At 42.0% G+C, this 17285-nt stretch overlaps 2 long non-coding RNA genes across 4 annotated transcripts in view; one reads left to right on the top strand and one right to left on the bottom strand.

Annotated features, from left to right (window-relative positions):
- The first annotated feature begins 883 nt into the window (after positions 1–883).
- The window catches only part of LOC113950598, a 105476-nt gene continuing 89074 nt past the window's right edge, over positions 884–17285 (top strand). For both annotated transcript variants that reach the window (XR_003528789.1, XR_003528790.1), the window contains exons 1-4: positions 884–1066; positions 6543–6703; positions 7407–7523; positions 7851–7922. This is a non-coding gene — a long non-coding RNA (uncharacterized LOC113950598). The remainder of the gene's footprint in view (positions 1067–6542; positions 6704–7406; positions 7524–7850; positions 7923–17285) is intronic.
- LOC113950600 lies at positions 9875–13531 on the bottom strand. 2 transcript variants are annotated; one of them, XR_003528793.1, is made up of 4 exons: positions 13408–13531; positions 11901–12012; positions 11407–11544; positions 9875–10004 (listed from the first exon to the last, which is right to left on the bottom strand). It is a non-coding gene; the product is annotated as an uncharacterized LOC113950600 (long non-coding RNA). The 2 variants fall into 2 exon arrangements; XR_003528794.1 differs by lacking the exon at positions 11407–11544.

Raw genomic sequence — 17285 nt, forward strand, 5'->3', positions numbered from 1 at the left:
CCAGGGAGGTCATGATGGTTTTGCTGCTGAGTATTTAAAAAAGTGTGTAGATATATGGTAGTTGATTGTGCCTCAGAGGTGGGATATGGAGGAGATGATTTCCTGCAATTCCTTTCACTTCTCTGTTCCTGGGACTCTGATGTGAAGCTGACTGGGGAGGTATTAACTCAAGTGCAAATAACTCAAGTTAACTGCGCACCGAAGACACAACCCTGAGCTTAATAGATGTCATTTTAAAACCTGGCTAGAAAAACGTGATTTCATATGTGGTAATAATGTCCCAAGAGGACATCCCAAGATGATTGGTAGATTTGAGAATGATGTGGACTGATTGGAGAGGTTCCAAAGTGGGAATGATCAAATGACTAGGAAACAAACCTAGAAGGCAGACTGAAACAATTTGGATTGTGTAGAGAATAAAAGACAGGGGGGAAAATTACAAAAGTCTTCAAATACAGAAAAGACTGCTGCAAAGAAGAGAAGTATAATGTTTGCAGAGAGTAAAATCCCTGCAGTAGAAGGAACAGGAATTAATAGAATTAAATTACAGCAGCAAAGATTCAAAGAAGGCATTAAAAAAAAGGGGAAAAAACCCCAACAACTATCCAAGTCAGGGATAGCAATGCACTGGAAAAGAGTGCTTGGGTGAATATGAAATCTGTGATGATGTTAAAGAGCCAGTTAGTGAAACACCTCTCAGAAAGGACATGGAGATGGTTGTTCCTACTTCAGATGTTCTTTCAGTGACCCTATCTGATTTCTTCTTCAAAGATCTTCTATCTCCTGAGGAGGAACACTTTGCCTTGATACTTGAGGATTAAATTTGTTCCTTTACTGCTCAAAATAGAATTGCTACTCTCTGTTCATACCAAAACTGTCTGCCTAGCATGTGGTGAAAGTAGCCAGGACTGCATTCAAGGTTTTCACCTTTCGGTTCCCTGTTTGCCTCTGACAAGAAATACATGGAAGCTGACTTTTCCTCTACCCCATTGCAGCCAGCACTGCAGCTTGTGTATGGAAGAGAGAGATGCTGTTCCTTTGCAGGAGTTGCTGAGGCTATGCACAGGTAGGGCCATACCGAATATCCAGTCATGCAAGTGAAAACACTGCGGGCAGTTGTTTTGAGTGTGGATTCCTAATTAGCATTTGCAGCGGTCCTTCAAATAACACTTAGACTTGCATGCATTGCTCATATTTGGATTTTATTTCAAGTAAAATCTTCCCATAGCTAGAGTTTATGTCTAAATTTTCTTTGTCTTCAGGGTATTAAGCTGTCAGAGAATTGCTGTAAATTAAAACCAAACCTGGATGCAAAATGTAGCTCATATTTAGGCAATGTCAGATAGGTTTTCTGAGGCTAGATCTGTTAAAAACTACAAACTGATCTGTCATTTCTGTTTAGAAGTTCAGGAGGAAGCAGACAGTTTGGATCAGGCAACAGTCTGCAGTGATGTGTCCAAAACAAGAGCTTTTGTTCCAAAGGGGGCTGATGCAGGCCACCAAATATGCCAAGAATGCAGGGCCGTTTGTGGTGCTGCACAGATACCATCACCGGAAAGCTAAGCACCCAAATTCCTGCTGAAATAACACTGCACTGAAGATGAAGGCAACCAAAATAAGGGAAATCCAAAGCAGAAGGTTGCCACTGCCTACGTGTACACTAATGTTCAGTATAAAATGATCTCTGTTTTTCTTTGAAATCCATAATTTTCAGACCCCTCCCTCAAACCAGCGCGTTGGCTCAGGCAATTAGCTGTGAAACCTTTCAGGGTCGAAAGGTCAGAGTTAGTTACAAGAAGGGGGTTGAGAATTTTTGAATCAGCTAGTGTGATTTCAGTGAGAAATCTATGAGGGCTTTACATCAGGAAATGTTTTTCCAGTTGCCATAATTTCCAAAATCAAACATAGCCATGTATGTGAAAGCTCTGTGTGTAAATATATATGAATTGGAGGAGTTGTTGCATTCAATGGCTTGTGAAAAGGCTCTACCAATTGCTCTGAGCAATTTTCATACCCAAGTCAGTGGTATTTTTGTAATACCATGACAATTAACAGTGAAGATTGCATTCATGCTTTTAAAGTCAAGTGGGGTTTATTTCTTGTTGTTAGGTATGAAAATACTGGTTGACATAAACAAAACAAGCAGTGTTCTTAGGGAAAAAGTTAATTTTTCTGCAAAATTGTATGGAAATGTATTCAATACTTTGGGAATTGAAAGAAGTTAAGAGTAATGTTCTTTAAATTTTACAACTTCATTGTAACACTTGAACTGTCAGGACATTGTAGTGCTTGAAGCTTTAGGTAGACATAGATTGGAATCCACTCCAATAGCTTGTCTACCTTGAAAATAATTTAAATAAACCAAGTTTCTAACATGACACCTCATTAATTGTAGCTAAAGTAGCTAAAGAATTACAAAACCTCAAACCCACAGAGCACCAAATCTGCCAAATGGCACATCTAAACTCTGACACTTGGCAGTTTTGGAATTAGCTCCTTTGAGCACCCAGTAGGGCTCATCTTCAGTAAAACAAATATTTTGCAGAAGCAAGTTTACCTTTTACCCCAGGACTGGGGTGCAATGAGGAGCTGCTTTGCGGGACCGTGGTTTGAAGAGGTTGGTCTGTGTCAGGATCCCCATGTGATGTCCAGTGTGCTCTAGGGGAGGTATTTTTTATCACCCATAGGAGTGAGCTAAAGTAAATCTGCTTGCTGTGGGTAACTCTTAAGAGCTCTCAAGCCCAGCTAAGCACATCTGGAGAGCAGGCGCTCATAGCCATTAAACGCCACGGGCTTGACTGGTTACAAGCTCTCCTCCTGCTGCAGGGAGGCTGGAGGGGCCCTTGGCCTGACTGAAACTGGCATTTCTGATGCTGGAAATTGGAGCATTAGAAGTCTGGGTGCCTGGAGATTACCTGGATGGGTGTCACAGACAAAATGGCTTGGAAAGTACTGATTAATATGTAAAACCAGGCTGCTACTGCAGGAGTGTGGACTGACACCAGTGGTGAAATGGGAAGCAAAGCAGATTAAGCTCCCTCTGGAAAGATCAGTTGGTGAAGGCAATGATTTGGATTCCAACCTGCCTATTAACCCATCTAGAGGAGTTACTGCAGAGAATTTCCCCAACTGATGTTTTGATGAAGTAGTTAAGTGGTATAAAATCACAAATTCAACGCGACTGGTATTTTACTGTTTTTACAGTAAATTTTACAATTTTTCAATTATGCTTCTTTTCATTAATCTCATAATACAGATTAACAGATTTCTCTGCCTTTTTATTGGGAAAATGTGTGGTGATACTAAGCAAAAAATTTAGGGAAAAGGGATGATTTATTTTCAGTGTCTTTATCATCTGTCAGTGACAAGATGGATAGTCACATCTTCTCTGTCTTTGCAGAATGGAGTCTGTGTTTTAATGGATGGGTCTAATCAGAGCTAAAAGGAAATTTCACAATATATTTTTTGTAGAGAACACTCCCAATGCTAATGAGCAGCCGAATCTGTCTCGGGGAAACAGTTTGTTACTAAAAATAAATTGCAGCCCAACTGTAACTAAAATCAGATTGCAGAAACCAAGCTACTCTGATTCCTGATTTCTGCTGCAGAAGGAGATGAATCTATTACAAACAGCTCTAATTATTATATATTTTAAAATGTACCAACTGAGCCCTGTTTCGAAATTAATCCACTGGTGAGCTTCTATCATATATGCTTAGAACATTCTCCAGAGATTTTCTTCAGGCTCTGCAAAGCCAGTGAGGAACCAGTTCATAGTTATGAGGCCAAAAGGAAAAACAGTGCACACGAGCTATTTATAGAATATGAAGCAAAACAGTGTGATAAAGGGCAAACGAAAGCTTTCAACAAGAGGCTTTTCGTTCCCAGCCACGTGGTCTTTACATGCAATTTCTTTTTTACTATGCAATTTAGCAGGGAAATTAAATCACTTGACAGCAGCCTTTTTCTGGTTAGAAAAGAACCTTTCAGTGCTTCTTTCCCGTTTATAATACACTCACTTGTGGTTGTTGCTGTTCAAGAGGGTTTGTTTGCAGAAGTTTCTGCAGGGGCTGGTAATTTTCTGACAGGTGGAAGCAGAAGTAGTGACCAGAGGTTGCCCTGGGAAGCTTCTGGTTTCAGCATGGAAAACCACTCTGCTGCCAGCACAACATGCAGAGTTGTGCTCTGCATGAGCCCCCGATGTTTGGGACAACAGGACAAGGATTCATCTCATCTGAAACTTAGGCAGTTAAAGGAAGTGGCAGAAGCAAGTAAAGGGAAATCCAACCTTTCCAATTCCTTTTGTGTCCCATCACCCGCTGTATATAAATGTCCTTGTTGCCTGTTCCTGCCCTTTTGTTCTCAATGCAAAGAGCAAAAGGACGTTTCTGTCCTGGGAGTTTATCAACCACCTCCTTCAGGTATATTTTGAATGTATTTCTTTCAGTGCTAATTAGTCCAAGTCAAGTATCTGTGCTCCATCTCCAGGGGCTGCCTTTGAGCAATTCTAAGCTTGAAAAAACCCAACTTGATCTGGATGCCAATTTGTGGCTTAGCCCAACATCGTATTCAACTCTTTCAGAAATGTAGGAGTTGCCAATTTTTTGACACTGACTTAAATTAGATATTTTACTGCCTCCAAGAAGGGGAATGGTGCAGAAGAGAAATTGCATGAACTGTGTCCCAGAGGTCCAGGCAGATAAAAATAAGTGGCTTGTCAGATAGATTTCTTTTTGTTATCTTTCCTTTTTCTTTGTGTCCGTGATAAAGTTTGAGAGAGGCTAAAGAAACTGGATAGTTTATCTCCCAAATATAGAGTATGATGCTGTCATTTCAGAATATTTTCACAGACAAGGTGATTTATGGCAACAGCCTCTTTTCCTTGGACATTAGCAGCACGTTTGCAGGTTTGCAGTGTGTGTGCTACCTGGGCTTCTCACCACTTGGGTAGATCAGACTGTCACCCAAACTCTCATGTCTCATCTGGGTCAGATTCCTCCTTAGTCCTGGGAGCTCATATGTTTGCTTGAAAATATTATTGCTTCACAGACTCATTCTGCATTGTGACAAGTGAGAGAGTGGATAAAATATCCAGGCTTTATGGGAGCTAAGCACTGCAGTTGGGAAGCTGGGTAGCAAGGATCAATGAATGTGATACCTCTCTCTGTAGTCCCATATGTCAGTCTCTCAGACAATTTCACAGATTTGCTAATGGGAACAAGGCTTTTCAGTGAAGCTACTTCAGGGCCCTTACAGAGATCTGAATGTACTCCAGAACCTTGATGAGTGATAAGCAGAAACACTGAAAGACAAGTTTCCACTGCTGCTTCTCAGACACATGAACTCCTTCATAGTCAGGAGTCATTCTGAGTTTAAAGAAATCACTGCTGGCTTCCTCCCAGGATGCAAGTTCTTTTAAGAACTCTGTTTTATACGTCTGTGTGTATGTGTGTATATACATGTATAATGTTGTTTTCAAATACCCAGTGGAAATTTAATAGAGTTGCAGGAACAGCAGAATGGAGGAGACCTAAGTCTATATCCAGCACATAACCCAAACACTGCTGCTGAGTCGATCCCCAAGAGAAAGGCGGGGCAGTAATGCAAAACCAGAATTGAGAGGTTGGGGGCTGCTCAGTCCAGTTGAACAGCTAGGAAAATCTTCTTTGCTCCTCTAGTGTTCTTGCTGGACACTAAAACTGGTCTAAAAATAAAACCTAGCAAAACTGGAAGAAAAAAAGAAATTGGAAAGAGTGGAGGAAAAAGGAGTTATTTTCAGCAATTTATTCTGTGCAAGTTTTACTTTACTGGGCAAAAATTAAAATGGCAATTTTGAGCCACGATGGCTCATTGCAGTTGTTCAGATATGTGGTGTTCCCATTTCCCTTCACACCTTGAGCTTCCTGGTCAGTGACAGTGTCTCTGGTGGGATGTGTCCTTCCCATCCCACAGCTGCACGATGGTGAAGCAGAGGAGCTGCTTTCTTGGGTGAGTGCAAGGTGTGCTCTGCTCTGCTGTGAGAGGGGAAGGTGTTCCCACTGTGTCACACCCTGTGCAAAAGCAGCAGGGCCCCGACACCATGGTTGCAAGAAGTGGTGGCAGGAGTGCAGGGCATCACTGATATTTTTTCACTTGTAGTTACTTGTGCAGGAACACAGTACAGCTCTCCTCCTAAGTCAGACTGTGACCAGAGGAACAGTCAGTAGATTATAGATGGGAAACCAAAACAAACCCCACATGCGAGTTCCCTTAACAATGAACTGGAGTGAGGGTGAGTCCGAGAGAAGGGCCTTAAAGCTGCTTGTGTTGGAGCACAAGTGGACACAAATCTGCCTCACTGCATTGCCTGTCTTCAGCCTGAGGCTCAGCTCTTGCTAGTGAGAAACAGGCTGATCCCATTCATTACTGTCACCTTCAAATACAAACCTGCTGGAACAGAGAGCTCTTCTCAAAGCCATCTTGTACTCCTACTATGTGCTAACCAACAAGACTGTGCTTGTAAGAGCACACCATAAAGTGTGCTCTTTTTTTTCTTTTTCAAGATGATCAAGAGGGACAAGAGACACAGGAGACTGGCTTAAGGGTATTCAGATCACAAAGCTTTTTGATGAAGAGAACATGCAGCTGGCTGTTCCAGAAAAATAAACACCACTTGTAAATATCTAGCCCTCTTGCCATCTCTGAAGAATTTCTGCCAGCTGATGTGAGTATCTGAGGAAGAGTTTGGAAAGCTGTCGCCCACAGGCTGCCACGTTTGTGTGTTGGCAGGATGAAATGGTTTCAGAACCTGCAGAATCCGGGGCAGATGAGGATAAGCAGAAGGGATTGTCCTGCTCCTGGTTCTCCTGGATCATGTGTTGTGAGCCAGGCATACTGCTGAAGTACATGCAGGAACTGTGTGCACTGGCACACGATTTACACTGAAGGCTTAAAGGATGAACCTTAATGACCTGTTTTAAGGGGTTGCTGAAATCATCTCTTAAAATATGGGACTACATCACATGTTCTTGTATGCTCTCAGCTGTCTAAAACTGGCTTTTGTCCTGACACTCCAGATGCAGGATAGTCCTTTGGCACAGACTGGGATCCTCCAGCGTAGCTGAGGGGGCCTGAGTACCAGGCAGAGCAGGGGTTTGGCTGGAAGGGCACCCAGTGCACAGATATTTAGCTGAGCTTTCAGCCCTAGGAACTCTGCACATGCTGTGAAGTAAAGCAGCCCTTACTCACAGAGACTTTTCTGGCACAAAGGCAGCACTGGAGATCTTGCAGACTGCAAGATCTCCCGTGTTTTGAAGCGAGCTTTGATTTGTAAAGTATTATGTAAAGTGATAGGTCTCCTTCCTGAAGAGTGGCTGAGGCTTCAGAACAAAGCATTATGCCTTTTATGTATTTCTCTTTCCTTGCAGTTACAGTTTCCCTCTACATTATGAAGAATAATGTGAGAAGAGTTTTAGTTTTGCTCTGAGAATTCATCTACTTCTGCCCCTCTTTCCTCATCTGAAGTCAGTGCAGTGATGGTTCAGGTAGTAATCTGGGTGTGCTCACTCAATTTCAAATCTAAGAGTTTCCAAAATATGCCAGGACTGCTGGCTTTGGACTCCAGCCCACAGACTCATGTGATTTTGATACAACATGTCTGATTCCCTGCATTGTTGCCTTCTTTTTCAGTGTTTCACTTACACTGCAATAAGATTAAATTAACTTTATCACGAGCCATTCATGAGCACACATGCAGGCCTGTATGTACATAGAAACAGGGAGAAAGGAAATGCATTATGATACTTAGAGTGCTTAATATCTATATATCTGAATAACAAAATCCAGCTTATTCTGTTTCCATTTTTACACAGACTTGTCCGATTACTTAATCCAAAACTGCATCCTACTCTCAGCTAGTGCCGAGGTGATCCAGCAGGCAAGAGGTGAGCTGAGTTGTGTTTGGTCAGTCCCCATGCAAGTTGTTCTTTCCTTTTTTTCTTCCCCTGCTCTGTGGTTTGCTTGCTGTTCTTTCTTTTTTTTTTTTTTTGCTTGCTTGCTTTTTTTCTGATTTTTGGGGTTGGGTTTTTTTTCGGTCATAATTTTACATATGGGCTTCTTGGGTCAGGAGGTTCTTTACCTGCATGTTTACATTGCATCTAGTCATGTTGGGCTGTGATCCCAAATTTGAGTCTGTGTGCTACTGGAATATAAATAATAATGTGATGTTGCTCTGGTATGCAGTCAGGTTGGAATCACTGAGATTCCACTCTGCTTGTGGGCACTACTCATTGCAAGACTGTTTTCTTAATTTTTGCCTGAAAGTGATACTGTGTACAGCACAAATAACCCCCAGCACAGCAAAATAATGAACAGCAACAGCATAACAAAAACTTTCAGCTGTGCCAAATGGTGAAAGCATTTTCTTGCAAGAGTGAAAATGTGCTGTAAGCACTTCTTGGTTTGTTAGAAATCTTGGGATGTGTAAATATAACTGATCCCATCTAGGTTGTCATAAAGGGAGTTTATTGGTGAGCCCAAGGTTAGAAACCCCCTAAGGCTCAAAGGAAAAGGGAAACAGGTGCTTTCCCAGAGCCTTGGAAGCTATGCTACAATTAGTTTCTTCCTTTCCTTTGGGCTTAATAAAGTGCTAAAGTTGGTATGTTATAGCCACGGTAACATTTATAATAAGAAAATATGCAAATACAGCAGCAACATAATTTTTCCAGGCTGCTTAGCAAGCAAATGGTTGTGTGCAGAATAGCCTTCAATCCTATGAGCATCTTTCTGTCAGAGGCAGCTCCTGGTATTTATGACAGCAATAAACCCACTAATTATTATTGGACAAAAAAAATTTCAGGCATTTTACTTTCAAATCTTTCAGTATGTAACAAAAGGTTTGGGATTTCAGAAGTTCAGTCCCTGAGGATAAACAAATAAAGTTGTAAAGAGCACACCTTGCTAATATGATCGTTCCTTATTAGCACATTAGTTTTCAAATAAACAACTTGCTAATGTCTCTAATAAGCAATTACTCTATGATGAAAACTGCAAACGGAGCCTACTGGTGGGTAACAGATAACAGTAAAATCTGTCAATAAAACAAATATTGTTCTGCCTGAACAGCTCTCTTCCTCACTCCAAGAGAAGAACAGAGCTGCCTGGGTATTTTTATAGGCTGATGTTTGACAGCCAGGCATGTTACAACACTGCTCCTCTGACACTTTGCTCTGATGTTATGTGGAGGCTTCACTCTTTACAGTGTTAGTGTTACAACAAAATAAGGCAGAGATCTTTGCTTAGTTGGAAGCTACCTACTCTGAGTACTTGAGTCAAACAAAACCATAGTAGGCTAAATGTTTGCCCAGGAATAGGGCAAGAATTTGCCAGATTGTTAGTTTTCTTTCTTTCATAAAATGGAAATCATAATTAAAAATTTGGAGTCCATCCTATCTCTGAAACATGCAAATGAATGGAAATAGCATTTCAGCACTCTTTTCTTCATGCTATTCTAAAACATAAAAAATATTTACAGTGGCGAAAAGGTGTTAAATATATGCAACAATCTAACTTTCCCAAACATTGAAAAGTGTGGGAAAAAAAAGTCATAATTTTCCAAGCACAGTTGACAAACTATTTTCAAAACATTTGCAGCTTAATTTTTATACTTTCCTAGTTGCTTCCCCATTGATTAGAAAGTTCTGTTGTGCTTGCTTTGGTTGCTGTACTTCTGCACTCATTTTTCTAAAATAATTTTGCACATGTTCTCTTAGTTTTCAAGAAATAAGGATATGGAATATGAGAGAGCCACAGAGAGCCACAAATCCCCAAGCCTGGTGCTTTCCAAATTCCATGGCAAGTTTTATTTTATATATAGCTTTGTAGAAAAGGGATCATTTGAAGGAAAATCTTGAGCCATTCTTATCTTTGTTCCATGCTGGACTGACATCATGGTATGGAAATGCAAGGAATGTACAGTAAAGCCTGGTGTGGGAAGAAGATCTTGGCAGAGGGATGATTAATGGTGTCTGAAAGAGGGAAAACAGTTATGTAAGAAATACAGCCCATGAGGTTCAAACTGAAGAAACCATCACAGGTGCAGACTGTAAACAGGCCCCAGAGGGAAGAATATTGGTCTTTTAAAGGTGGACTCTGTAAACAAACAGATGAGGCATAGGAAATATCTTTCCATATAAATTTTTATGGTACAAATCAGTACATGGAGCACATAAGCACCATAAGTGTTTATAAACTCGAAGAACATCCATATTGCAGTAAAGCAGCACAAATTGTACCATGGTGTAAATTTATATAGCATGAGGCAGATGTGTGGTCTGATGGCTCAGTTTGTTTTTTTGACTTTAGCAAATGACATGATTTCTGTGTCTCTGGTTTTGTTTTGTTCCATTTAGCTGCTCTCAGCTACATAATTGTTCTTTTAGCTTGTAAATATTATGGTCAACCTCCAGCAAAGTTTAGATGAGGCCAATCAAATGTAAACAAGTGTGTCTGGACCAATGATGTGAGTAAGCAAAGTCATCTCTTGGGATGTTTCCTCCCCCTTTTCCTAACTCCCCTGGGACTGCAAGGGCTTTGCCAAGCCTGCTGTGGTGCTGCACAGCCTGGGGTTCAGTTTAACGGCCTGTCTGGGATTTATTTTTTTGGGTTTTTTTTGGGTTTTTTTCGGGGGTATTTGGTGTAGGATTTATCCAGTGAAATGAGAATAATGGACCAGAATCACTTCTGGGGAGTGTCCTCACGTCTGTCCATGCTTCTGTCCCTACCCTAGAGATTGTTGCCTGCAAAGTCAGCAGAACTTAATGCAGGTGTAAGGTGCAGTGTGGAGGGGACTGGAAGGGTGAGGATGAGCAGGGATTCCTGATGTTGCAGTACTGTGGTGTGGCACTGTGGTGTTTCAGCAATGCCCTGAGATGGTGTCAGCCCCTCTGAGTGCAGTTTTCCAGCAGGGCTCAGCCTATCCTGTGCTGCCCTGCACTGCAGCAGGGAACATGACCAGCTGCACAGATGTGGCTTGGTGGCACTGTCACAGCTGTTACTGTGTAAGGGCCACAAGTGCTCTTTTGCTACAGTCAGCAAACCCACTGCTTGAAAGCCTTTGCATTAAAAAGATATACATGGCACACTTTTTACCCTAAATATGATCTTTGAGTTAAAGGGGTTTCACTGCATGTTGCTCTACTGTTTCAGCCCAAATCCAGCCAACCAGTTACAGTTGGGGGCTGTCACTGTACAGCCCCCAACCTGTAGGACACACTGTCAACACAGTAAATGAATCCCATGGGCTTTCTGCTGTGAGCACAAGCAGGCAGGTGGGTTTCCTCTCATGGAAGCGCTTTCCCTTGCTTTGGAGCCTCTCACTGTTGTGCAGTGGACACAGGCCCTGCCCATTCCCCTGCATCCAATCTTTACCTGTTTCCAGCCTTGCCTTCCCACCCCAGCTTTGTGTTTTCCAAGTGCCCAAATCCTGCTGTAGCTTTTTGCAGCTGTAGCAGTTCAACACCGGTGGCAGCCTTACGTTCCACACCTCATGCTCTCATAGGCAGTGAACTGTTAGGTCATGATTTTTGATTAGATATGAATTAACCTTTAAGGAAAAAACCCACCAAAGTAATCACTGCAATGCTCCTGATCTCCTGGGAACGGAGCCTGGGAGGTATCTGACATTTTGCATTATTATCTATGGGAGAGGAAGGAGCTGGGCTGTTTTTTCCCACAAGAAATGTATCTATTTTTGAGAGCAAAGTACTTTCTTTGCCATGGGACCCAAAACAGTTTTCATTCACTGACTCACGGTCTCTGGAGGCTTTTTCCCTGAGCTTAGGAGGCAAGTGCTTAGTGATTTGCAGCTGGAAAAGTGACAGGCCAATTAGGTAAAACTGTTAATTTAAAGCTAAAGATGTTACCTGTTTGCAGCTATCTTGGCTTTGAAGAACCGAACCTTCTCCATCAGCCCCGTTCCTCTGTTTTCACACAGAGTTGCTGTAGATTTGATCATTACAGCTATTGGGTGAGAATCTGAAAGCAGTGTATCAACAGCATATGATTTATTCTGTGGTTCTTGCACAGAAAGCCAAAATATGATTTCATGCTTTCCTGTTTCTCTTTTTGTCTTCTTATGGTATAAAAATCATTCATTAGCTATTTGCTATTAAATTTGTCCAATAGGCTATTTGCTTAATTATGGATGAATGCTTATTGATGACTCTTTCTTCCCAAGAGACAATCTCTCCAAGACTTAGGCAGAAACTACAGGAAATGTACTTGGACAATGTTCAAGTTTTATTTCTTCTTGTGGCATATGGCAGAGCCACTGTGGGTCACCTTGGCAGCTTAGGGCCTCAGATTGATCCATAGGATGCTTCCGTGTGCTTTGCCTTCTATTTTTTGAAATATGAGGAATGTCTATAGTCAGTATTCATTCCAAACAGCTGAAAACTCTCTCCTGCATCTCTGGAGGGTCTGATGTTTGGATCCCTGTCTGCCTTGTCCACATGGTAGGACAGGACTTGGAGGCAAACGTACTCTGGGAGCTGCCAGTGTCCACACAGCCTGGGAAGTTTTGGCAGGTGGGACCAGACATCTAAGCATGCTTTTCTGTTTCATTCATAGGTTGCATGGGGATTGTTTAACCTTTAGACAAAGTCTTTCCAAATAAAATGTTTTACCAAAGGAACAAAATATTAAGGAATGGGGTATAACAATATTTAGAATTCCTCCACATTGCAAAATCTGTGCAATAAACTTTGGAAGAGTCACTACCAGATGTGCTCAGTAACATTTCTTAATATTTGGAGTTGTTCTTAAATCTATATACCTAATCAGCTCTTTAAACTATGCTCCAGGCATAGTGGAGTGGAAAGAAATATTAAAAAAATGCCTGAAGGAATGAAGTCTCATGCTATTTATGGTAAATGCTCTGCTTTCCTCTTGTTGAGAGGTTTCATTAGTTTGAATTAATGCGGATAAAAAATAACTGACAGTAAAGAAGATTCCAAAATGGCACATGGAATATTTTTACTGTTAATCTATAATGAAGACGTAACCGTCGTTTATCCTGAAGTCAAAATGCAACTTCAGATTTCTTATTTAGAAGATGATATCTTAATTGAGCTCCACCTGGGAGATGACTGGGTAAAGTCTGTGTGATGTTTTTGCTTAAAGTGTGTCTGTCAGGTGCAGTTGGTTGTTATGGAAAACATAGCAAAGAATTTCAGTGCAGTGAAACCATTTTTCCTGCCTGTTCACCAAAGCCCAAGTTTTCTGCTGTCTTTCTAGAGCTTGGTGTGACTGAGGCTGCGTGCCACAGTATGGCAGAGGGTCCATGAGCTTATGTATCTCTAGTCACATGGGCAAGCAGAGCTGCAGGATGACACACTGGAGTGGGACCCTGGCTGTCATGTTGTAGCCTACCTTATCAAACAACTGAGAGCTCCTTGCACCACGTTTTTGACACTGGTGGGCAGGGTATGGGCATACAATGGACTGAAAGTGGGGACAGAACTGGCACTCAGTACCTTGTGTCTTTAGTGAAGGATCCCAGTCTGTTTGTGAGGTAACAACTACTGTATGCAAAGGACCTGCTGCAGCTGATTATGTGTTTTATTCTCCTTTTGAATCAGACTCATGTGCAGAATCTTTGCTCAAAATCCTTCTTACTGATGTTTCATGGTTTCTGATTTCCATTATTTGACAATTGCTAAAAGGAAATCTTGTAACTGATGCAGCATTAAGAGCAGATCTGAGAATAATCAGTAGTTTCAGCAACTACTTTCTATTCTTTCTGCTTTTGTGGCTTATTATAAAAGTGTCAATCTCTCACTGCTATCTAACAAACAAACTTCTGCCCTGGATCCATTTCCTCTTGGGCAGTTTGCCAGGAATAACAAATTTAACTTCAGCTCTCAGTTTAAGAAGTTTCACTTCACTGAGTAGAGTTCAAGTACAGTCTATTACCCCGACTAAGTGATAGAGGAGTCCTTTGATGTTTGCTTCTTGAGTGGTTTATACAAGCCAGAGTTTCCTGTAGGAAAAAGAACTGCAGCTGAAGGAAATACCTGATTGATCAGGTAACCTCTTCCTCTCACTCCCACTTCAGAGCGTCTGAGTGCCCAATGACAGAATTATGCAAACATATAAAGAGAGACTCAGTACAGGCTCCACCAGCAGAAGTCACCTACAGTTTGATGATGTTGCTCAGTTTATCAGGTGAGAGGGGCCAATCCTACTCCTCAGACCTTCCTGTCCCCCACTGCTTTCCCTGCATCAGCTCTGGTGGACCACCACGGCTTGCTCAACCTGCTTAGCCTGTAAGACTTCACAGCTGAAGTTTTCTGCCATGCCCATGGACTGAAGTGGATAATTAGTAGGGTTCCTGCCATGAAAGGGGATGGGCTGCACAGGTGGCACCTGGAGTGGGAGGCTCAGGGGAGAGGGGAATAATGTTACACAGGAACAGAAGTCCTCCATCTGCACTGCCAGCCAGCAGGTCAGCCTGGCTGTGTCACTGAGCCATGCACTTGGGGGTCCTCCAGAGCCCTCTCACCTTCAGCTGGGTCCCACTCCAAACTCTTCTGGAAGATACTGGTTTCTCTTGTGATCACCATGGGCTGTGTTCACTTTTATCACATAAAATAAACAGTGCTGTGTTTTGTTTCTCCGTAAGCAGGCAGAGTGATGCTTCCCTCCCAGTGATTCTGACCTGGAATTTTGAGGAAGAAGCAGAAGTTGACTAGAGTATATAGAGGAAAAATGGGGAGTGTGCCTTGAAAAGTGATCAGAGCACAGGGATCAGCTAAGGACATGGAGGAAAGGGAAGAGGTACCAGCAAACCTTGCCTTGTTGGAGTTGTTTGAAGATCCCCACTGTAGTCAGTGGTTGTGAACTGCTGTGCTTGATCTCCGAACTTGAGTATTTAAAAACTCCCTTTCTAGTTAGCTTGTCACTCACAGATAGTTGTGTTTGTTTTTTTTTTTTTCTGGGCCAATGTATGTTCATGACAATTTTGCCTCTCCCTGATCTTTGTAAGTGTGGCCACAATGTGTGTGGGGAGTGCAGAATTGCTTTCCTGTCCATGCTGGAGCACCTGGCCACAGAACTGACTTGCAGAACTCTCTCCTCTAACCAAGGGGACAGCAGAGCAGTTTGTGAGCAGCACTGCAGTGTCATGAGTAGCTGTGCTAAGTACTGACAGGAGAGGTCTGAGCTCCTGGCCTTGCAATTCTGCTCCTTTCCTTGAGTTGGATATGTTGGGTGCCTGTCAGATGACTATTGAGCTGATTCAACTTACCCAAAAGAAAACCATGCCCATGTAACATTGTCACTGTTGGCTGGAAGGAGAGCATGAGGAGATTTGGAGGAAAACAGCCTTTATTTTGCAATTAGATGTTGCAATACCTGTGGATATTGCATGCTCCACAGTGTTGCAAGAGAGTCCCTTGAGCAGAACTCATTGAATTTCGTTTATAAAAGCTCCTCTTAAGTATGGGTATTGAAAGTTGTGAAATTACCCATTATTCAGTACATACAAAGTAACAAGACATTTCCTAAACTATTTTATTACAACTTATTTTGAGTTGTGAAGTGGCTTTTCCTTCAGCTATATCCATGCCCAAACTCTGAAATAATTTTAATCCCGATCACGCTGACTCTCCTGAGCTCCTTTATTGTATAGATAAACACTTTTATAAGATCTAATTAGCTATAGAAATGCACATGTTGGAGACCTCAGCATTTACTTGCTTTGCAGCCTGATATAACAGGCAGTTTCAAAGATTTAAACTCCTCCCACACAGAACTTCTGACATTTTTTGCAGGTAGCCCCAGCAGTGTGTCCTGTGTAATGGACACTGACATTTTCCAATCAGCAGTGTTATTTTTAAGCTCTGCCGTGTCATCAGCTGGTCACGTATCTTATTGCTTCACAGACCCCGTGCCCTGCTTGTGCCTGCAGACAAACCTAGCACAGGCCAGGGGGAAGGTATTTCCTCCTTTTTGGTCTGCCCCTTCCCCTTTTACATCCCAGAGGTCCGTTTCTAGCTGGGAATAGAGGCTGATTTTGAGAGGCCAGGGGTCTGTATGTGGCAGTGCCTCCTTGAATCTGGGCTTGGCTGGCTTCTCTGAATCTCTCCTGTAGCCCGCGGTGCTTCTTCCCCCATTGAGACTTCCAGCTCTAAAAGTGCTGTCAGTTTTCTTGGGAATTATTTCCAAAGCAGTTATAATTTTCCTGCTGAACACTCAAAATGTGCTTTCTTTGAAACCCCCCTGCACTACACCTCATGTGGGCTGCAGAGGCCTTTTTTTTGCACTTTGACACTCTTCCTGCCTTCCCATAAAAATGCTGCTCATCAACTAGTTCAACATTTTTGCCTTTTCTTGTCCTAGAGCTCAATGCTACTCCTTTCTCAGTCTGAGGATGGGTAAAGGATGGTCTCTCACTAAATGGAAACATACTTTTCCTCTCAAGAGATTTGCTTTTATCCAAGTTGTTTCTTGATGAAAGAAAAAAATGCCAGAAAGAGAGATGTGAGCTGAAGCAATTTGTTTGTCTGACTGCAGGCTCACCCTTACATCAAAGTACAGTGGAGTTGTGTGGTCAGATTGTCAGGTGTGTGTCCTGAGTGTGAGGAAATGAAGTTTACAATGACTGCAAATGGATAAGCTTTTAGAAGAGCTGAATTGGCCAAGTCTCAGTCACGTTTCTCTTGGTTCCACTCATTAAAAGATATGTTCTTACTTTCTCATGAACTCTCTTCTGGATGAAATGTTAGAATGAATTCCATTATGCTCATCCCGTGCAGGTAATAAATATTGCAGGACTCCTCTGGAAAAAGTAAGTGATAAAATTCTGGTATCTTTGCCAAGATTCTCATTTTTGCATTCAATGAAACACATTCCAATGTGGTGGAAAACAGAGTTTCTTGTTTGTAGAAAATTTTATTGTTGGTGGTTTTTAATTTGGTTTGGAACCTCAATTTTTAGGATCACCAGCTTTGAAGTGGAAATCAAGGCTGGGTTCAGATTCTGACCTGGGGAAGGTTTGGAACCAAGTATTTCAAATAAACAGCATTTTCTTTGGGTAAATTCTGATGATTTAAAATATCTAATACTTCATACTGCTGGTCAATTGGATTTGTTGTGCAGAAGAAGCGAACTTTGTGCAGAAGAAGCAAACTTCGTCCTAGCTGCCCAGAAACTTTGTATTTTCCCTGGGTGTGCTCAGGGAGACACAAAGGCAGGCACCTCAGCGTTCCCTCTGGAAAGCCACCTCTGCACAGGCTGTGGTATCTCCC

This window comes from Corapipo altera, unplaced genomic scaffold (genome assembly GCF_003945725.1).
Source record: "Corapipo altera isolate COAL_440 unplaced genomic scaffold, ASM394572v1 54, whole genome shotgun sequence".
NCBI lineage: Eukaryota > Metazoa > Chordata > Aves > Passeriformes > Pipridae > Corapipo > Corapipo altera.